Here is a 23170-nt window from a genome sequence, read left to right on the forward strand (position 1 = left end):
GATCTCCCTGCATGCATGTGCCTTTTTGTCTCCGTTGGCTGAATGCTGTGATATTTTTCCCTGAAACACCTAAAGCAAAGTTAGCCCTAGAAGGGATGAAATTAAACCAGTGTAAAGGTGCATGACTGAAAATATATAGAGAGAGGTTGAAAAGTCCCACCCACTGTGTCCACTCTTGGTGGCAAGTCACCTAACTATACCAGCGTAGTTGAAAGGATATAATCCTATTGTGGTAGGTGCTATTAGTGTTATTGTGTAATATTATTTGTCACCGTGTGGTACTTAGCAGTTACTCTAAGTAAAGTGATTAAGCACTGTACACCATGGCTGTGTATCAGGTCAGCCTGCGGAGTAATTCAGTGCTGTCTCTCAGACCAGTTTGTTGTGTGGAATCTGAAGGAATGACTGCCATGGTGTACTGAGCTCATTTTTTCCTCCTGCACATATGTTTGGTGCAAGCTTTACTTGGTCCTGTCTTACCATCCCTGGAGTATGACCAGGAATTCTGCTTAGTACCATTTTTGTCAGCATCCCTCTTTTCCTTTCCACCATTCAGTCTCTTACTTCAAACACAGATTTAAACCAGCAGATAGGTTAGACTGCTCTGGAAGGCGGTCTCGCAAGGCTAATACATTTTCCTAATTATGCATGGCCTGTTTTCCTCACAATTATACGTTGGCTTTTCTCAGGGTTATCATGGCACAGCTTATCCAGTTCTTTTGTGATAGGGAAATCTTCCAGCTGCACCTGTATTTAAGTTCAAATTTTTTGGAGGAAAGCTGGGAAGGCTTTCATTTAATGGTTGGATTTTTCCTAGAAGCTCCACCAAATGACTTTGTTTTTACCTTCAGATTCATAGGTCTAGGGGGTGCCATGCAGACGTTTCAGACTTGGTTCTCTTCTCACTTATGGTGCTGTCCTGAAGAAAGGCAGAGAAGTTCCCTGGGTTCTACCAGGGTAATTAATGTATTTGCAAGAGGACAACCGGGTTCTTGGATTCCTGGATGGATAGCATGCAGTTTTGGTCACTTTGTTAGGTACCTGAAGGTGTCGGGGCTATTCTGCAAATTGAACTATGATGTGGAGCAAGGGGACCCAGGGTGCTGCTGTGGTATCTCTCTGCCATCTTCCCAGTGTACATGCCTGAGTGGGGCAGTGTGCCCCATCTCTCCTTCTCCGGAGCAGGTGGACTGAGCAGCAGCTCCAATTCTCCCACTCACCGACCCTCCCAGTAGCGTTGCTGCAACAGGACGTTGTGATTTACATGGACGGGCCAGCAGGAAATTCCTACCTCCGCCCCCCCAGAGAAAGGAGGAAGCAGGAGAGGCACCGTGACTCAGAGTCATGCCTGAGTCACTGCATACGTGGTTCCTGGGGTGGTGCTCAGCTTGCACCGGCCATTACCCTGACCCTGCGCGCAGACCCGGTCACCATCCCCTAAAGTGCAGCTGGAATTAACTTGCACTGCTGCCTGGAGGTATTTAAGGGGGAAAATGAGAAGCTGCGTGTAGAAAAAGACCTGATTCAGTTAATGCTATTCTTTAATACATGAATAAACAACTTATGGCAGGTGCCTGGCAGCTTATGATAATCGAGGGGGTATTTATTTGAGATCAGAAAATATACTTAGTTGAACAAGTCTCTCTTCTGTCTTGGGCTTACCACAGACTCGCTGAAATTGGATGGGGTCATTTGCTGTCTAGTCGCAGATAATAAATCAAAGGGCTGAAGAAACTGCAAGAGAAAGGGCATGAACTGACCAAACATTTAGCTTATTGTAGTAAGCGTCAGCCCAGCCAAAGTGAAACTTTCCCAGCAAATTTTCACTTTTCTCAAATCCAGCTATTCCCTGTAGGCAGCTGAGTTGTCTAAGCAAATAGAGGTCACTTTACCTTGACTAAACAATGACTTTGCTATAGTCGGTGCCAGCTATGTAGCAGTTACAAAATGTACTTTAAAGGCTTGCTGGTAGCAGGCTGCCAGGGTGAATGAACCAGTCAGTCTAGTCTACTTTGGGCAGGATTTAGGATGCTTAGTTAGATGAAGCTGTGGTCAGATCAGCTGATCCCCTTCTTTGAGTGGGGATATAGTATGCAAACGAACAGACGTGTATAAGGAGGAAGCGGACAGGAGCTGGGGGAGTGGAGAAAGGATGACTTTCCTCTGATGTCAAAAATCCCATCATTCAGTGCTCCCCGTGAAAAAGACAAGAAGAGAAGAATGTGGAGAGAGAGAGAGAGAGAGAAGGAGAAGAAATAAAGGGAAAGGACACACTCATTTTTCTCCCTAATTCTGTAGGCTAGCATTGTCCACCCTAATAGGATGGAGAAATGAGCCTGATCCCGAGTGCCAAGCTCTGAGCAGCCTTCCAAGCCCCGGGATTGTTCACAACCCCATCCCGATCTGGACTTGGTTAGTACTGTCTTGGTATGAATAATCAGGTAGATAAAAATTGTCAAGAAACTTGCTGCAGCTTCCTCAGAGCTCTCTTCACGTTATCTTATATTTCTGGCAATTTTAATTTTCTGGTCATTGTCTGTGTTTGTTAGAGGTGTTAGATATTCAGCTCTTCTAGGATTTCTGCAGTGTTGTAAGAAAGGACCAGAGCTGGCTGTCAGTGAATTAGATCGAGCACCAGACGCTTGAGAGCTGGAGTTGCCTGGAGCTCTGTCCAGGTTGCTAATTCTTCCTTCCGAGGGGGTGATTTCAAAAGGTGCCAGATTTGTCCTTCGTGCATTTTGCTGTGTGCCGTTGCCTGTAATTGGTTTCTCAACTGAAAAAGCTTTCTCAACTGGGGGAAAAAAAAAAAAGAGGAAAGGAAAGGAAAAAAAAAAAAAGCCAAAACCAACCCCACACATTTTTTGGCAATGGGTTGTTTTTCTAAGCAATTAATTAAGCGCTGATTTTAAAAGAATTTGAATCCTCTTTCCACTCTGTGTCAAGCATGGATTTTGTATTAATCACTGCGCTACTCTCTGACTGAGTAAGGACTGTAAAAGATGCATAGAGTAAAAATTTCCTCAGGAAATGAATCAGACAAGGAACCTATGCCTCATCTTGCCTCCTACAAATGAAGAGAGGATTTTGTCAATGGTGGGTCAGTTTACAAATGTGTCCTTTGCAGTGTGAGTCATAAGTAGTGATACATTTCACAGCAATGCAACCACAGATGCAGTTTAAATCCAGGACCGAATGCCAGCTAAAGATAAATAGAAATGAATCCTCATGCCTGTAATAGTAATGAGAATGAAAATGCAACCTGTCAGACCTGCTTGTATGTCAGCCAGCTCTTGCTGCTTTTTTAACCAGCGTTGAAATTCTCGCTTACTTTAATGGGAGCAGAATAATCCCTCGGGACGTGGTCTTGTGATTTCCATTTGCTGATAAGCAAGGAAGAGATGTGGATTTTTACAAGATGGAGCTGGTAGAGTACCTGCCCTGCCGTGAGCACCTTTAGCTTACTGCACTGGCATCTTAAGGAGAAGGGACAGCATTTTAGTAGAGTACAGTCTCCAGTCAAATGTGAATGCTCCCAGGTGGGTTTCACCTCATTGCGGGGAGGTGATAAAGGAATTGGGAGCAGGTGGGAAGCAGCACTGTCTCTGGAGCTGGCTGCAATGTGTTACTAGTTTTGAGATTTCCAAAATGCTGGACAAGTATTTGGTTGGTTGGTTGGTTGGTCTTTTTTTTTCTTCCAAAAGCGCCAGCCTTTGTTAGTGTCATAGTTGTTAAGCGATGTGTAAAAACTGTTGTCATGCAACTACCATCAAGTTTTGTTGTTGTTGTTTTGGTTGTGGGTGAGATAATGAAATTTAGCAGAAAATCAGAGCTGAAATACAAAAATTTCAATACTTTTCACTGGTGCCACTTTTCCCAGCATTTCCTGAGACTAACCCTTGTAAGTGTGTTAGTACTCATGTTTTTGTTTCTCTTTACTGAGTTTCCTGTAGTCATCTCTAGCTTGCCAGGCTTTAAAAATGTTAGACTAGAGATCAGACACAGATGAGATATTTATTGGGTCCGCCAAAGTCAATGGGACTATCACATTTATTACTGGCCAAGATCCATCCATGGGTGTCCTAAAATGTGATAAGATGAAGCGCTGAGATGATGCAGGTCTAAAGACAATGGCTATCCTTGGAAAGATCTTCATATTAACCAAGTTCATAGGCACAGATTGCAGTATATTATTTTATTAGTGTATGTGCAGTCTGTTAGCTTCTAGGCTCAAAGACCACCACGGTTTGCAAATATCACCGTTGTTCCTTTGTAAAACCAGTAACACTGGGGCAGCACCAAAAGGTTTTAAATGGGATGGAGAATGGCAGACCTGGAGCCAAACTGAAATTTTCTGAGTCACTGGCTAGCACTTTAACCATAAGATCAGTCCTCTTCTCTTCAGGGTTAAACATTTCCTCTTGCAAAAAGAGCCAGAGGCTCTTGATTATCCATGCAAAACAGGCCAGGGCTTTGATTTGTAAGGTTTTGTCTGACACACTTTTAAATAGATGAAGCTCAATTTAGATTCCAAAAGAAAATCTAAATTTGATGGTTGAGAAATATACCCACTTTCCCCTCTTATCCCGAGGCACCATTCTCCACCCTTCCCCTTTCCTCCTCAAAAAATGATACCGCCTAATGCTTTGAACCAAGAAAGCATGTTTCAAGATCAGTGTGGAACAATTAAACCAATGATCTGTACGCTTCAAGGAGAAAACTGAGCTGCAGTAGCTTTGCTTTGACAGGTCTTTGGAGGATTTCAAGGAAGTTACACCCACTTCATTCATGATAATCGGCTGTTTAACGCAGAGCAGCTCAGTGTTATGAATGAAAGGGAGCATGTTTTGGCTTGCAGAACAACTCACAAATCTAATGCTTCACTCGTCAAATAACCAGCCACATTAAAAAAAAAAATCTGACTTCATTCTTGAAATGAAATTAATGAATACAAGATTCAGTGGAAAAAAAAAAAAAACAACCACCCTAACACCTAAAACTGCATCCCCTCGTTCTTTAGAGATCCAGAAACATTTAACCTCTCCTTACTGCAGATTTGTGAGCCACTGTGGCTGGACAAGTTGGGGGAAAAAAAACACAGCCTCTGAATGGACTGTGGTGCAGCTAAGGCCAGGTCTTGGCAGGTTTGGTGCGTTTGACCGGAACATGCTGAATTGCTGGATTTCATATCATTTTGGTGGCAAAAGGGAAACAGAAGGACAGAGAATATTAGGGGTAGCATATGGTTCTAAGGAAGTAATAAGTTTTCATTTGGATGGGGTTGCAGGGGCTCTCTGAGAAGCTGTGGGCTCTATGCTGTGCCTAAGTAGCCTTGCTGATTAGAAATACGTTTATTTTTGCTCATTGAACCTGGCTTTGTGGAATACCATGAATTCCCCAGGTGTCATGCGGCTGCTGGAGCTGCCTTCTCTCAGGTGCCTTCATGCCTGCTGGCATCACTGCGTTTATAGACTCTAGAGAGTCTTGGATGATAGTAGGACTCCTGGGAGGTCATTGTAGGCAAATGTAGTTTAGGTTATCTTGAATGAAAGGCAGGAGCAAAGATAGTTTAAGGCTGTCTTTCTACCTTTCCTTATTCACAGTTCATTTGGTAATAAAGTGGCTTTCTGGAGGAGCAATGTCCCCATCCATCCTACTGTCTCCTTTACCCGGCGATTGCCTGGGCAGGAAGGAGCACAGTTACGTTGATCAAATGAACACCCAGAGGTGGCTGCAAAACATTTGACATGGAACTGAACTGATTTTTTATTTTTTTAATTGTAGTTTTGGAAGAGCTGTGTATAATCATTTGCCTTGCTCGTTCTCATCTGGATTTGGGTAAAAGTGCCAGATCTATATTTTTCTTTTTAGCGGTATTTACAAAGCATTAATTGTTTTCAACTTTCTTCTTCTGAGTGGAACGTATCATCAGGTTTATCTGAGAAATACATGGTGATATAGGTTGATTAAGTGATCTTACCAAGAATGGGTCAATGGTAAAGACTAGGATTAACTATCTAATCCAAAGCCATTACAGCAGATCTGTCTTTTGAGCCCAAGAGCATCAAAGCACATCTCTCCATCTTAGTGCCTAGATAACTTCCAGATCCACAGTGCTCAAGCACCCCACAGCACTGCATCACCCTGTACTAGAGCAGTGCTTTCTGTCTTACCTTAGTAGGTGGGGAACTGATGCACCAAAAGAGTACGTGGCTTGCCCAATATCTCGGAGCAAGTCTGTAGCAGAGGTATTTGGGCTTTGGATCCATTTGACCTGGGGCTGCCAGTTCATGGTCTGGTGTAGTAGTAATAATTAGTAATAGTATCAAAATCCAACAGCAATAGGAAACAATAGGAAAGCCCTGGAGCAGCTTAAAAGTTAAGGTCTAGGTTTCCCACACTTTGATGTGGGAAAATAAATAAGAATAAATAATTTTTCAAAAAGTTTAGGAGAGTGTAATGTCCCTTATGGTGTCTTCTGTGCTGTCATTGCCGTATAATACGGACAGAGATGTTGAGACACCTCTTTTGCTTCTGCAAAAATCCCAGAAAATCATAACAGAGCAAACAAGAATCTAACTAACTTTTCATTATGCGTTCAGAGCAAGAGGCAGACAAGGTGCAGTTCGTCTGTAGGTAGAGGAATCATGGGAGAACTGTGCAGCCCTTAAGACTCAAATTGATGCATACACTGAATATTATGCATGTGTTTCTGGAACAGACCTCTCTCTGAAAGAGCGAATTTTACTCAAAAGGAAGCTAAACAAAATCAATTGATGAAAAGTCAATTCCATGGGAGGATCTTTCATCTTTGTTCAGTAGCTGAGAGCCTCTGATGGAAGGTGGGAAAATAATTTTTCTCATCCTTTTTACACAAAAATAATTCCCAGAACAATACTCAGCTAAAGCTGGGATCTCACTAGAGCCCTTTCCACTTAGCAGTATAAAAAAAGGGCAGGTTGGCTGTAATCCCCTGCCTTGTGCCCTGCAGGGGAAAACGGCTGAAGGCAGAGCAAGGCAAAGGTGAGTTGGATGGCGCCTAGGAAGGGAAGGAGCGTGGGGGATCACTTCTTCGTCTGCTGCGTACAATAGACTAATGTCCTTCTTTCTTTTTCTACTCTATAGAACTGTGTTTGGGAGAATCAAGAACTGAACAGATCCTTTTTTATTTCCACTCATTCTCAGGGTGAGTGAATTCTCTTGTCTTCACTACTGCTGTCATGTCCTGTGCAGCTAAGAAGTGTGACTTAAGGTTCAGAGGAAAATCTCTCTTTTTTTTTCATCTTTGCACTGATAACACAGCGCTTAATTTAGCAGCAGTGAGGCAGAACATTTGGATTTTGTCATCCATTTCCAGAACTATTGTTGGCTTCTTATTTCTTTGTTCCTCCCCCCGCTTATTTTAGATTTACATTTTATTATAGGTGCCAAAAGATAAGTTAATGCCAACTTGATGATTAATTAACTAACACTTTCCTCTGCCCTAAGACGGAAAGCCTTTATCTAATTAACCTATTAATTATTATTTTATTTATTACTGCGTGGGTACATCTAAGTGGATTTGAGTTCTGCCCTCCTCAGAAATTTGGGCAAGAATTTTTAGTAACAGGATGAAGGAAAGCCGAAGGAACCTTAAACTTGTTATCAGAAAGTATGTCTTGATGCTGGGATAATGTTTGTCTATATTTTGAAGCCCCAAGCAATACCACAGTCTCATTGTCAAAAGTGACTGGTAATATGCAGTTCTGAGGGCTTCCGGCATGCTCGGAAATGCAAAAATCAATAAAAAGCTTGATTTTCAAGAGGCTGTGAGAATTGCTCAGGCATTCTTAAGGTATCTTAGCCTAGTTGCCCAAGCTTAGAAAGAAGTTGTGGAAAAAGCACACCTGGGAGACTTCCAGCCTCCCCGACCTATGCCGGGAAGGTGTCTTACGTAGCTCTGCAGAAGTTACCGGGAGCCTCTGCACTGCTGGTAGCGGTACATGTCCCTTCTTTCATGAGCTAGTGACTGGCTGCAGACATCTCATCTCACGTTAGTGTCCTTCCACCAGCAGATTTGGAATTCAAGATGGAGTTCAGAGCTCCCTCCCACTGTTGAGAATCGTTATTCAAAGTGCCATAAATGCATTAATAAAGACCATAGATGTGAATAGGTTTAACTGAATAAATGAAAAGACAGGAGGAGAGTTGGCTGAACAATGATAATAAATTTATTGGTGGTGAGATTGGTTACCTCATTCTCTTGAAATTATGATTAGACAATAGGAATGAGGTAAATGCATACTTTATGGCACTTCTGAGAATCTCACCTATGGGCAAAAAGTAATGCTGTGGAAGTGAGAGGTGTGACATATACCAGGTGAAATTCCCACCGTGAAGAAATAAATGGTAGGACACCATGTAATAGCCAGTGCTTAAGGCTTACAGGAGCACTGTACGTAAAGATGAATTGACCCAGTCAATCCATTTGTAAAAAGTTTCACCTTTGGAGTTTTGAAATACCTCTCTCTGCATTGAGATTCGTGTCTCTCTACTTCTCTACTTATGTATGTTCTAAAAGATATAACACATGTCTAATTGATGTCCCCAAGTGCTATTGCAGATTAAATATTGAATGCACATATGCCTACTGTGTAGCATAGTGGATATCGCATATGGGTGTAGATAGCATGATAATATGGCTTGCGAGCTGATGAATAACGCGTGTGCATGCTTATATAATAAGTGTACCAGCTTTGTTCTGCTGCTGTTGAATTCTGGGTCCAAATGCCTTTTGCTTTTATTAAGCCCTGTGTGTGAATATGTTGACACCTGTTAATCTGCTGAATTCATTGGCGCCTAAATTAGAAGTGTACCAAGTTTTCAGGAGTTTTATAACTACCCTTGACTTCAGTGGGATTAATCTCTTCCTGGATTGTGTGAATAATGGGCTATTTTTAGGGGGGAGGGAGTAAGGGAGATCAGTGGCAGAATCAGGAAGTTAAAGGAAAAAATTCTACATCCCCCCCCCTCCAGAGGGAATCTTATAGCCCCCTACAGTTTTTTCATCGTGCTTAACATAATAGGTTTGCCTTGAGTTTTCACAAAGCAAAATGCAGCTTTAAGCTTTAAAGGCTGGCTTTGCCAAGGTGAAGGAAGAGTGGTAGGCAGCAGCAGCAGTCACAGTAGCATCTTCTTTTCATCAAGCGTCTCAGGAGTTAGTGCGGTCACCTCAGAAGTGGGACACCCCGGCTCAGTTACCTCCCCTACCTTTAGGAAATTTGAACCACACCCAGCTTGCAGGAGTGTGTGCTCAACTCCAGCCTACGTTAGCTCTGTTCCACTTTGCATGAATAACTAAGTATTGACAGAGGCAAGGTCTTAAGGCGGGTGCTCACCTCCCTACCTCCTCCAGTGATTGTACTAATGATTTGACTAGTGAATTGTTTCATTTCAGTGACTATTTATATTAAGATTAAGGATTTGAGAACTGTTTGTGCATTTTAATTGCTGACTATTTAATGCAGAATGTATACGAGTCCTTGAAGCAGGGGTCAGAGCCCAGGTTTCCCCTTTGCCAGGTGAGAGCTGTGGGCAGCACGTCAGGGAGCTGTGCTCCATGTTTCAGTGCGCTGAATCTTTCCATCTTTTTTCCACAGCTTTAGCAGGAAGTGCAGTGAGTCCTGACACTGGAAAGCAGCTGACAGCCAGCTGGTTAAGTCACTGACCTCTAAAGTTTAGAGAGTCTAAACAGGTGACACAGTCTTCTCCTCTATTTCCTTGGTCTTTTCACCACTGGTCTTCTGCAGAAATGGAGGATGGTGTGATCTACTTTCAGGGCTTTCCGTGTAATTGCCCATGGTTATTGCATTTTATGCAGAGGCCTGAGTGGGACGTACATGGAAGCAAAATGGGTGGCTAAGACTTGAGTCTGATATCTTGAAAATCACTCTCCTGGGCATCTCAGATCCCCAGATTCCTGTGTAGGGAACATGAGTCATTTCGTGGAATGAGCCCGAGGCCATTGGGACAGATTTCTCACAGTGTGAATTTTACCTGTGAGAGTTGTGGCCGCTGTGAAGATTTCATGGGCATCCTTGCGAGCCGCAGGAATGGTGAGGACAGTATACCGATAGCCGCCCTTCCCTCTCTTACAAATCTAAAGGGAGTTCCCAGTAGATGCAGAACAGCTCTAGCAGCATTTCTGGAGCAGTTTCCTAATTTAGAGCAGTTGCTGAATGTTTAAAAGTTATGCCAGTGGACCAATGTCCAGCTCTAAATTTGGAGGGTATAAAGTGGGGCCCGTGGGCTGTGTCTCCTGATGGCTTGGCATATAGGGGTTCTTCTCTTGGATTACTGAGCAGCTGGCAAAAATGGGTAGATTTTGTGGCTTAGAGCTAGTGGAGGTAACAAAAAGCAAATGTCATTTGAGGCTGAAGCTGAGGGGAAGTCACACTGATGTTTTGGATGAGCCTGTTTCTTGCACAATGCTCCCTGCTTATGAATGTTCAGATAACTGCAGAAAGAAGTAACAACAAAGTGAAGTCTCCGCTATACAACAGAGAGGAAATAGGAACAAGGTGCCCAAAAATGTTAGAACCATCTGGTTTAGGAAAATGAACTGTATCTTGCATTAATATAGCTGCTTTGAATTAAGTTCTTTCACCCATAAAGTACTGTGACTGTGCTTTCTCTGTTTAAAGTCAAATGTTCTTAATAGTGCGTATGAAAATATTGTGGAACATGCTGAAACTTCTGAGCCCTTTCCTACACCAGTAGATGGTGAGTGGAGCAGCAATGCTTGGGAGAGATTTTCCACTGCAGTTACCCAAGAAAGTTACTGTGCTGCCTTGTAGGAAGAAACGTCTCTGTTAGCGTGTGTTAGTCCTGTTGCATGAATACTAGTGCCTCTGTGCTGACATCATTTGGATGTTTCTAATTCACAGCGATTTAAGGCATGCTTTTGAGGGGAAGGGGACGTTCATCAGGGAAGGAAAGGCCTGAGGGAGAACTGCTAAGGGGTTAGCTCAAAGCATCATCGGGATGCCGTAAGCCTCACTGAAAGGATGAGTGTTCGGGCAGCCTGTCCCTCCCGCTCCTAATGGAGACACCTGGCAGATAGGGGGGGGTTAGTTAATGTATTCCTCCCCAGAGAGGCTTTCCTTTTTGGAAGGGTTTTTTACCAGGGGGAAGAGATTGAGATAGTAGCTCTGGGTCCTGCTGAGGTCTGTCCTAGGTCTACATGCTTTCCTAGGGATTTAACTCTCTTGTAGGGACCTATTCTTTTTCTCTAGGTCTATGCTCCTTCCTACACACCTATCTTTTCCCCTAAGCCTCTGCTCTATTCTAGAGCTCTATGCTTTTTCTCTAGGCATTGTTCTTTTGCTGAGGATCAGCTGAGCAGGCTACAGTAATGTTAAGCATCATTATTATTATTATTTACAACATCAGGGAGCGCAGAGTTCTACACTGCAGTAGCTATTGAGGCACACAATTATTAGCATGTTTTCAGTATCTGAGAGAGGAGGCCTGTGGCTGCCGTAGCTGGACAAAAGTCACAATTATTAGCATCTTAGTAGTATCAGAGAGGAGGTTTTGAGACTGCAATAGCTATGGAAGCTCACGATTACTAGCACATTTGCAGTATGAGTGAGGCAAGGCTCATGATGTTTATTCTGTTGCCCATCAGTCTGTGTCCTGATACTGCTCAGTCATGCATGCTAGGGAACACCTTATCCATAGGGCTCAGAGAACGGTGTGCCAAAATCCTCTTGGAGTCCTTCAGCAAGGCTGGTGGAGGACCTCACAAAGGCTTTAAAAGGAACAAAAACTATATTCGTATCTGTCTCTGCTTTTTCTTTCCAACAAGCAGGGATATTGCCCCTGATCAAATATTTGGGGTTTTGTAGGAGGTTAAGAATTTAACAAAGAGACTTTGTCACGTCAGATGGGCTGTCAAGAGAGATTCCCCAGAGAAGTTCTTCCTCCGAGATGCTCACATACCTGTTTTCTGGGTGTCACAAGGCAAACACAGTACAATACTCTCCGATAGACCAGAGAACTGCATTTCAGTGTTTTCAGCAAGTAGTATGTGGTTTGGGGTTTTTTAATCTCATTCCTTGCCTGTGGTTGTGGCACAGGAAATAGGGTGGGAGCACCACACACGTGTTTTACACTCCAGATCTCTAGGGAAATGGTCCCTCCTGGCTGTGGTCAGGAACTGTCCGCGTGCAGTGGGTGATATATTTGTGCCTTGCTTGTTTGTCGGTGAGTTTTCCAGTATCCTTGAACTGAGATAGGTATTGAGAGGATAAGCGCATTTAATACAGAAGGAGTCAGGTATGGATGTGGGACAACAGATACCTTCACTGATAAAGATTCCCCGATTCAGCTGTCTTGTAAATGAAACACAGACGTCCTGAGTTCCAGCTTATGCCTGAACCGCAAGACTAAAGGGAGGAGAGAGTATATGTTTATTTGAGCCCCTTGTTATATTGCTGGCAATGTATCTCTGGTTTCCATTCCTATTTTTTGTTCTCTTAGCAATCCATTTGCTATTGCCCTTTTCTTCCTCACTCAGCCAGTAATCAACACACTCCAAAACACAATGGATTCCTTTTTGTGGTGAATCCCCTACTTGATGCAAACATTTGCTGGCCTTATTTCTTTGGGATACATTTCAATGGGAAGAAGAGGGGAAAGTATTCCTTGTTCCTAGTGAAAAATTGCACTGGCAGCCTGGGTTATTTTGTCGGACGTGTGGCTTTAAGTGACGCCTTTGCCATCTGTTCTGTCTGCTAATTATGAATGCAAAACAAACGTAGCCCACAATTGCTTCATTTAGAATAAGGGAGATGGCAGTGACCAAAATAGTTTTATTTTGGTGTCAGATGCTCTTTTTATTTCTCCTGTCTCTTCCTAATCTAAAGCAGGTCTGAAGCACTTCTCCCTCTTCCAGTTTGCAGCAACAGACCTTGCTATGACAAATGAGACCATCTTCTACACGTTCATCCTTTAGGCCTTTTTAAGGGACAATCCCACACAAGCAAGGAAAGGGAAAGGGCTACATTTCTTGAACTGTGAGGGCTAGTTTCACATTTTATTTTTTTTATTTCAACTATGCTGGTCTTAGATGTGCAGGTATCTCAGAGGAAGACATCAGAATATCTCCAGAAAGTCTGACAACATTGTGTGAACCACTTTCTCAGTCTGTTCCATCCCTGTTTCCTCTTACCAGAGGCAGGTTTTGTAGCCATACTGGAAGAGCATGGTGATAATGACCGATGTGTGCTCCTGTTGCTGTGTCCAGCAGCTGAGAAGGTGAATTTTCTTGGCTTTTGATTGTGGGCCCAAAGGCTTTTCTCCTTAAACAAGCCATCACCGAAGGTAGGTGATCCATCTCCTTCAGTGACTGTGCAGAGACAGGGTTACAAGAAGCCCCTTCCATTTGCTAGTTAGACTCTGCCTGCTGTTTAGCATTTCCTAAGTTGCTGCTGACTTACCTCAAGCCAGGGCTGTGGCAAATCGTAGAGGTATCACTAACGGCGCAGCCTCAGATTGAGGTGACCTAGATTTAGAAAACGGAGAGGAGATAAAATGCTCAGTGCACTCTGTTCTAAGGGGACATGCAGCCAAAAAGGTGAAGTGGTGGAACAATTTCTCTTTGAGCCATTTGAAACTGAAAGAGGCTTTTTTTTTTTCCCCCTCATTAGGTGGCTCTGTGATATGTGCTAAGCTGTGACCCCATCTGCTTCACTTGTCCTTTCCCTAGTTCTTAGGCCAAAGAGGTGACGGACAAGTGGCCATGAGGGTTCCCACCCCCACCAATAAGACTGGCTGCTTTCAGATATACATCTGCTTCACTCCAACCCTCCTTGCTTTGGAGCTTGTAGACACACGTCTCTTACCCCTCCTTCTTTCCCTCCCTAGCCATCACTCTTGCTATGATAATCAACGCATTTCACTTTATTTTCTGTCTGGTTCTGTGTTGAATGGAAATGGGGTTACGGTATTCTTATACCTACTGAAAAACAATGTTTTGGACAGTAGAAGGCCTCCCTTCTTCCCCAAGAAAACTTGTAGGTTTGTGCTTACATATTCTCTTTCCAGGTTATTTTGAAATTCTGCTTACTACTTTACAGTTTTCCTAAAGTTCTGATTTTTTTTTTTCCCCATTTGAGGTTGTACACGGAAGGGGTGGCAAGGTACGCTCTCTCAGTAAGATATTGTATCTGGAAAAATCTCCTTCATCATTTTCAGATCCCAGCAAACTGTCACAGCACAGCTGAGGCAGAAATATGTGGAGTGCTATGTCACGTCCAGGGTGAAAAATGCTTAAATCAGATACTAAAACCAGTGTGAGCTGTCATACAACAGACAGGTCCCCAACTCTGTCTCTCTGTCTTTGAACATTGGGCAGTCAGATGAGGATCCTGTCCCAGGCTGGAGGCCACCGCTGCTTCAAAACAATTGTTGAAAATGCTTTAGGATCTTAGGAGTGTTAAAGATTTTCTTGGTGTCCTAGGCCTGAAGGATGGTCTTCTGCTTTAAGCAGTCGGACTGGAACCAAGAGATGTGAGATAAATTCCAGGCTCTGTTGTGCACTTCTGTCAGCTTCTGAAAATCACTCCTCCTCTCCGTGCTTCCATCCTCTGCCTCTAAAACATCATGCTCTACTCTCACGATTTCAGTAGCAAACTTGGAATACTGGAAGCTCCTGATTGATGACGCAGGTAATTTTCTGAAAGTCTTAAATTCAGGGTTAAAATAGTGCCCTAGCCCCATGCACCTACAAGGGGGAAATGGTTTCAAACTTGAAAGTAAGGGCGCAAAAGCTCAGACAAGTTTTAAGGACACAATGGTTAATGCTATTTACTCAGCCTGATGACAGTGAGAAACAGCCTGGTTCAGAGGGTTGAGGGGTAGCAACACTGGGAAATGAAGGGAGGGTGTGTTTTTCTCTGGGTTCAGTTAGAAGCCCAAGAAATGAAAGTCCATGAACAATGCTAAAAGGCTGGCCAAGAAGAAACAATTTTGTATGCCTACATAGCTGTATTTTAGTCAGTTTTAAATGCAGCAGTTGGAATCCACTTATTTGGAGAAGAGCGTCGTAAATGGCAGTCACAATGTGGTGGAGAAGACGGGTGAAGGTTTGTCTCCCTGGTACCTGATACGGACACTGTCAGCTTCATGTTAGGAAGGAAGGGAAGAAGGAAAGACAGTTGCTGGAGGCTTCTGTTAGGTGTGTCAACATCTTGTTCATACTAAATTCATTTGTACCTACTTGTAGCTTTGTGGGTCTAGAATAATACCAGAATCAGTTGCCCTGTTTTGGGGTGTAGTGGTTCCTGTTCAAAGGTTTGGAGCCATATAAACATGACAGCAGCGTTTAAGGAAACAACTTTCTTGCATGATTTATATCTGGCTTTCAAATCTGATGAGATGCCAGTCAAGCTTTTTGTCTATGCACTGACTTTTGGAAGGCTGCTTTGCTTGGAGCTCATTGAAATGGTGGCCAAAGGAATGAACCTCCCATGGAATAATGCAGAAGGAATGCGTAGGTGTGTGCACACGTTCTCCCCGGGGCGCACATGGCAGGCAGTGGCAGCTCCAGGTAGGGCTGGGCAGCCTGGGTGAGCTGTGCGTGTACCCGCCGTGGTCTCAGCACCCTGCATGCCTCCTGATCTTAGCCAGAGTGCGGTGAGTCCAAATGAAGATGGTTGTCCAAAGGTTCATCCATGGGTTAACACACCTCCCCACCCTACCTACGCTTTCTGAAAAAGCATTCTGTTGGCATGATGTGGCACTTTGGTAACGAAAACAAAATTGCAAGTCCTTGGTTGGGTTATACAGCCTATGGCACTGGAGTTGGTTTTCCCTTATTGAACTTTCACCTGGCAACTCCTTTTTGAATAAGCAGCGTAGCAGAAGTTGATAGAAGAATAGATAGTAGAAGTTGAAAAAAAAGATCCCCTACTGTCCCCGCCGTGTTTTGCTCAGCTACAAACTGTGTGAGGTTGTTCCAACTGTCATTGAACCACTGCTATTCTGTCTAAAATTTGCCTTTGCTTATCTTGGGTCTCTTTGTTACAGCTTAGACTTCAGGGTGGAAGGGGGTAGATTTTTTTCTTTTCAGGATTTCTAGGATAGGGTATATAAAGGACAAAATTCCTTGCCTCGACAGGTGTGAAAAATGTAACCCAAACCATTCATAACATGTGTGACACTGTTCACCAATTCATGGACTTGGCCCGCTCTTGGACAGCGTAGCAGCTCTTACTCCAAGTACAAGATCAAGTCCAACGCAGTCTTAGATCAAATTGGGGATGTTGCTTGTCAGGAACTGAAATTCTACATATCTTGTTGCTGGATGCATGACACATCTGAATGTTCCCTTTGAATTGCAGTTTTAGACTTCACTCCTGCATGCATCTGCCTCTCAGATTAGGCCCAGAGGTTGAGACTTTTGGTCTTTTGCTGCTTTGCCTGTGTTGTGGTAGCATCCCACTTCTGGTGCCTTACAGCCTCCCAGAACCTGATGATGTACCTAACCCATTGAGTTACAAGAGGGTGTGTTTTGCCTGCTACAGGAAGAAATTGGAGTAGCTCGCATTTACTTGTCTGTCACCTGGGGACAGCGGTCATGAGGCTATAAAAAGTCCCTATATCCATTAGTAGCAGCAAGGTGGATCAGTTACAGAAACAGCAAAACGAAAGTGGCCTCCTAAATTAAATTACGTGAGCTGCATTTACATCACATTATATGAACCTTTAAGTGGTCCAAAACTACTACTCTGTCAGGTCTGTTGTAATTGTTACTCCATGTAGCTCATTAAATAAGACGTACTGTCTTCTGTCTCACAGTCCACCTGTGAAACAGTTTGATATGTCCCCATCTTTTACTCCTTGGGAGAAATAGAACTCGCTGTGAATACGGCGCTTCCAGTGAAAGCAAACGTTATTTGTACAGATTTTTCTGGATGGCTGTGCCTTGACTACAAGCTAGGAACAAGTGGGGTATTCTCCTTCTCTGCTGGGGGTTTAGCCTACTCTTTGGATTATTCCAAACAGTTTCTTTCTCTAGGTGACTTTAAAGCGTGACCTGTAAAAGGATTGCTTTTCCTTTCATTGGGGAGGCACTAGCTTGTACCAAATGGTAGGTATTATCCCAAAATATTTGCTCAAGGGGAAGTAACTCTCAGACCCCCTGCAAGGTTTTTATCTCCTCATCTTCAAATTACACAGTTCAAACACACAGATAATGACACATGTAATGATGATAAAATGTGTGACTGCAAAGAGTAACATTTAAAAATAATGATATACCTCTAACTAGGTCTTATAAAAAGGAAGTCTTAAATAGCTAGAGAGAAACAGATGCTTTGGGGGACTTGTGGATAAAAATAGTGGCTTCCAATGTGCAACCAAAACAAAAATGTAGCCCCACTTAGTCAACCTCAACACTAGAAATTCCTCTGAAAACCTTAGGGCTCAGACCTGGCAAAGCATGTAAAGTACCCGGTACTGTATCTGCAGTGGGTTTAGCATATTTTTACCTCTTCTACCTTGCCTTGCTACTTCTCAATTTTCTATCCATTTTGGTGCCTTGCAAATACCCTGTCTTACTGGGCCTGATGGTTTATTTAATAGCTGTCTAGTGGTCTGAGACCTGTGGATTCTGTATTCCTTCGAAAAATGCTGAAGCTGTGTCCAGGCTATGCACACATGATTGTCTACCCTGTGGTTAATATGGATTTTGACAGAAGCAGTGCAGGTGCAGTCAGTGTACTCGGATCTTTGCCCAGTATTGAACGTATTCCTTTAGGCAGGGCTGCTTGGGGCTCCGTTATGTACCTCAGTGATGTAAGACTAAATCAGCCTCAGCAGAGCTGGATAAGTCTGCGTTGCAGTATGAGATTTTTCAGAGGTGAACCAGAGATGGCTCACTAGAGGCCAAGGCAAATATCCTTTTCCCAGCTCAGCTGGGCTGGTTGAAGGTCTGAGTGTCTGCAGGCAACTCTCCCCTCCACAGCTCACCCAGGGCAAAGAGGTGTGTGAGCAGTCCCTAATCCAGTGCGGTGTCTGGTTAGGTCTATGCCATCTCCTTTGCTTGATTTTAAGTTAAAATGACTGGATTTTCATTGACGCTTATGAGAAGCTGCGGCATGGTCCCTTCTCCTGGCTCTGCTGTAGAAGCGATGATCTCCTTCAGAAGAAGTTATGGTGCTGCAACAACATCTTAAACCTCATTTCAGCTGTTCATAAATGTGCGGACCTGAGCAGTTGGTGTCCTGCAGGCAGAGGCTTGAGTCTGCATTTTGGGCTTGGAGCATCTGTCTGTTCAAAGGGACTGAGCAAGCTGGGGAAAGGGAAGTGTTTGTTTTGTGTGCTTTCATTTAACTCGGAGAAACACTAGTACGTGAGAAATAGTATTTTTATGATTACGACTTTTTCCTTAGCTGCTAGGGCAAAAGCCAAACCTTTCTCTTAAATGAATAGATTTAACTTGTTCATTTGGTATTTTTGTTTCAGGTGGTTCTTCCCAAAGATAAGCAGTCAGGTGAGTCAAATGTTCCACTTTCCAATAGCTCTATGGAAGAGAATGAGAAATGATGAGTGGGAGCAACTCTAGACACCTCTGAATTTCAGGGAGTGAGGTTCAGCGTCGCTCTTTAGCCACCTGAGCACTAACCCACTGAGAATCATTTTAATACATATTTCATTCTCCAACTTCTGTGCAGTGCCACAAATTCGCTTGCTTTGGAGCCCAAATTTAGTAATTAGAACTTGATAATTTTCTCCTCTGTTAGTAATGCCCTCACACTGTCATTTGGAGCTGAAAGGAAAGCACACTGCCAGAACTGGCCCCACCGGGTGCCGTGATAATAGTCTTATGAGTGAGACTGTCATTAGATTAAGTGGAAGATACCAGTAGAGTTGTTCTTGATGGCCAGCCTCTCCTTTCTCCACATGATGCTCTTAAGTCCAACTATACTTTTTCTTTCAGTTTTCCATATTGTCCCTCCTTTATGCCTTGTCAAGAGCATTAGTCACAGTTATCCATTTGCATCTTACATTGCAGCTGAGACAAAGCCCATGGGACGTGTGGCTGTTCTGCACCCTCACCCCTGCTGTAGCTTGGGGTTTGAGCCCCTCACGTGAATAGCAAGCACTGGGCAGGGAACGAGTGTTTGGCCCGATATGCCCAATGCATGATGATGCTTCTCCTGCATGGGGTGGCACCGTGGCATGACACTGACTGTGCTGAAATGAAGGCAGGGACCACTTTCGGCTCTGGCACGGAAACCCTCTGAGGCTGAGCAAACGGGTTCACCTCTCCTTTGCTTTTGCTGGCCTGGATATAAAGTGAAGATGATGCTCCTTAGGGCAGTTTGGGTTCCCCTTCTGGAATATGCTGCCTTCAGTAAAAGCCCTCAGTCGGACCTGAAAGCAGGGTAATGCTCTAAGACTAGCTCCAAGGCACAGCCCATGAAATTGGCTTTTCCTGTACATGCTGCTGTTGAATTTGTAGATTACTGGATTCCTCATGTGAGGATTGAAATCCTTGTCTTGTGAAACGCAGTGTACAAAACAAGCAAAAGGCAGGTGTTGAATGATTGTACCGAGCTGTCCGTCAGCAGGAGAGGATTGAGATTGTGAGAGATGGAAGGAAGGCTTAAAGAAAGAGGTGTATTTCCTGCACGCAAATAACAAGGAACAGAAAAAAGCCCCAAGTTTAATTTCGCCCCAGCCAAGGGCCGGTGCACTGTCAGTTACTGAGGAATGGATTGTGCTGTGCTGTGACAGTCACCTTCCACGAACGTTACAAGCTTTGATTTAATCTGGCCCTTCCTAAGAGTAGAAGGCAAAAGTATTATCTCTAAACGTGTGGTTTAGGAATATGCACATCAGGGACTGAAAAAAAAAATTTTTGTTGTTTAATATGTATATATGACCCCACTGTGCTGAGAGAATGAGCTAGTCTGCGGCCCCAAATGTCTGGTGGCAGAGAGTGGGTCCGACATTGTTAGATCTGGCAGGGTTTCAGACATCTGCCAGGGGACGGGGGATTTTGTTCGGAGAAGTGGGAGAGAGAGAGGAGCGAGAGAGACACAGCGAGAGAGACGCAAGAAAGCTCGGGGAGGCTTGCAGCTTTATATATATGCCTGGATAACACTTCCTCTTTAAAATTCCCTTACTAAGCTCAGCTCCTATATTTTATATTCAGCACGAAGGTTCCCGCCCCACCCCCAGCCCTCCCCACCCACCACCACCCTCTCTCCCTTTAACTTGTTAAGTTTGAAAGATGATATATACACACAGTTTGCTTTGCCAGTCAGCCCGTTTAAGGCCAAGATTAATGCAGTGCATTGGTGCAATCGTGCCGCAGTGGTGCGTGATCGGAATACGAGATGGAATATAGGGGGAAAGGCCAGAAATGTGCCTGTATTCTGAGTTTACACAAGTCTCCTTAGCAACTTGTCTGATTTTATTTTGGGGGGGGGGGCTCACGGGAACATTGTCCCAAATCACCAGTGAATAAAACATTCCTTGAGTTTTTAAATAGCTTCGGTCGATGGTCTTGTTGTTGTTTTTCCTTCTCCTTTTCCTTTTGTTAAATTAGTGGCTTAATTTCCCCCCCCCCCCCCCCCCGGGAGGGAGGAGGGTACAGGGGGAGACTCAGAAAGGGGTGGCAGTGGGGCTGGGGGTGGGGGCACCGTAATAGTTTTCATTGTGACTTCTAGAGAGTTGGTTTCTTTCCAGTTGTTCACATCTCAGCATGTGGAATTATTGTGCTTTCTCCCGATTTGCCACAGAATTGGCAGTAGACTGACATTGTTAGTCATTTGAATTGTATTTGGATCTGGGCTGATTTTTTTTTTTCCCTGCGTATTTATTTATTTCAAAACAATTTCTTTTATTTTCAAAGTATGCACACTATATTTTATAGTCTGTAAAATGCAGGGGGAAAAAAAAAAAAGAGGGTGAAAGGATTGTGGCAAGACTGTCCCCTGAACCGTCCTATTATTCCCCTCCCCATACCATTTTTTTTTTAGTTGCCTACTGAAGAAACCCCCTCCCTCCCCATAGGAGGGAGTGGCCTTTTAGTGATCAAGGTACGTTGGATTTTTTTTTTTCCAGTTTGTGTGATACTTTATTAATAGCATGGGGCAAGGGAGAGGATGTAGGGTGGGGAGAGCAGGGGAGGAGGCGACGGCGGGTGGAGAGAGAGGAAAGAGTTATCCTCGAAGTAGTGTACCTTGAAATAACTCAAGGGAAAATAGTTGCTGCCTCACTTGAGTTGCTTTCAAAATCTTGCTGTGCGCTTTTACTTTTTCTTTTACTTCTATTTTTTTTAAGCTTTCCAGGGGGAGGGGGTGGGGGTGAGGGGAAAGAAAAAAGAAACTGAGCCAAAAAAATTTTGAAGGCTTGATCTTGGCTTCTATACAAACAGATGTTGCCTGTCATTCCGTTGTTAAGCAGGCAGCAGATTGGAGCAAGCAGCAGCAGTTTAGGGGGAACTGCAGCAGAACTGGAAAGTGGGAGATATATAGGTATATAAATTTTTTCTTTTTTTTTTTTTTTTTTGTTCTACAAATAAATATTTTTCCCCTGGAATTATCTCTAATTACATGTCTATTTTCTTTTTTTTTTTAATTTTTTTTTAAGTGGGCAAAACAAATCCAAAACAAAATGGAAAAGCACTAAGAACTCTCACCCAAATTTTACCAAAGCAGCTATCTTTTGGGTTGTTTTTGAGAGCTTTTCAGTTTGCTTTTTTGTTCTTTTTCACATAGGCGAACATGTGTAGGAAAGGGGGTTCTATTGGAAATGCTTAAGGCATTCTCGGTAAGTGAATGTTTGCACTGAATTAGGTCAGGGATTCTGTTGTTTTTCTTGCTGCTAGCCCTGTTTCTGTTGGGTTTGCCCTGGAGTTCTTGCTGTACGTGGAATTGTGAAGGTTGAAGGCCTTTCTGTCTCCTTTCCAAGTTTTAGCAACATTGTAAGAACAAGAATCACGTTGTTTATACAGTAGAAGTTCTAACGAAGCACCGATACGCTCCATATCGTGGCTCTTTTGTGTTCTGCATGTGCTTGTGGGTTTAATTCCCCCGTGCTTTTTATGCTCTTGTTTTTTATTTCCCACTTTGTTCTTAATTTCTGCTTTCTGATTAATCGTAGTATGCTTGGGAGGAGAGAGAAAATAGCAAAACATGGGGAGTTTTGAGCCGAAAGAGTTAAAAGTTTCTTGGCACAAGAGCAGCAGTTTAGCAACAGATCAATTCATTTAAATGAAAGAAATCACAGACCGAGCCATCTGATTTTGAAATTTCACATCTTATGCTTCCACTTTAGTACAAAGCTTCTGTTTTTCTTTCCCCCTTATTAATTCACGCTGCTTTTGTTTAAGGCTGTTGGTTTTCATAGAAACTTTAAGTTGTCTGTAGTCTCTCTTTTTCTCTTAAAATATGAAATACAGGGGTGTATTCATCTTCTGCTAGCTGCAGTTAGTTTGCTGTAAAGTCAGCCGTAAACCTCTGCACATATAACAGCTGGTGTCAGAGCTGTTTTCACCCTCGATTATTGTATGTTTGAAACAGCTTCCATTTTCTGGTTTGCAGGCTGTATAAACAGTCACCTATGTACTGCGAAAAATAGTCGTCTCCAGCCATTCTGACTACCCTGCGTGCATTTAGTATGCACGTAGGTCTGTCTGCACGGGTAACTCAAGGAACCACGTCTGAGTGGGAATTTTCTTTACATAGATATGAAGTATATGTCCCTCCAACATCTGTATCACGAAGTGGTTGTTCAGACTGACTCTGTGTGTGGCTGATGGAAGAGTTATATCATTCTATACTTTATAATGCATATTGAGCATAAGCCACCGTAATGCTTTTAATAGCTAGCTACAGTCTGAGAAGGATCACAAACAACTTCTTGTTGCTGTTTGTTCATTTAAATGCATTTGAGCCTTGGTACCAGTCCCAATAATTTTGTTGCTACATCAAGTAAAATAAAATAAATCAACTCATGTACAGAGAAGCTGGGGATTTTTAAAAATCTCTTTTACACAGTCTCTTTAAAAAAAAAAAAAAATAATCCGTCGTTTATGATAAATGAATGTGTTTGATGAAAGAATTCGCAGCCCCGTACTGAATTTTGATGGAAGCTTTTGCGCCGTGATGTTGAG

General features: G+C 43.3%; 1 long non-coding RNA gene across 1 annotated transcript in view; it reads left to right on the forward strand.

Annotated features, from left to right (window-relative positions):
• The window catches only part of LOC135316692 (uncharacterized), a 93782-nt gene that overhangs the window by 28685 nt on the left and 41927 nt on the right, over nucleotides 1-23170 (forward strand). Inside the window, exons 5-6 of the long non-coding RNA XR_010375936.1 lie at nucleotides 7123-7183; nucleotides 18508-18535. This is a non-coding gene — a long non-coding RNA (uncharacterized LOC135316692). The remainder of the gene's footprint in view (nucleotides 1-7122; nucleotides 7184-18507; nucleotides 18536-23170) is intronic.

The sequence above is a fragment of the Phalacrocorax carbo genome, chromosome 21 (assembly GCF_963921805.1).
Source record: "Phalacrocorax carbo chromosome 21, bPhaCar2.1, whole genome shotgun sequence".
NCBI lineage: Eukaryota > Metazoa > Chordata > Aves > Suliformes > Phalacrocoracidae > Phalacrocorax > Phalacrocorax carbo.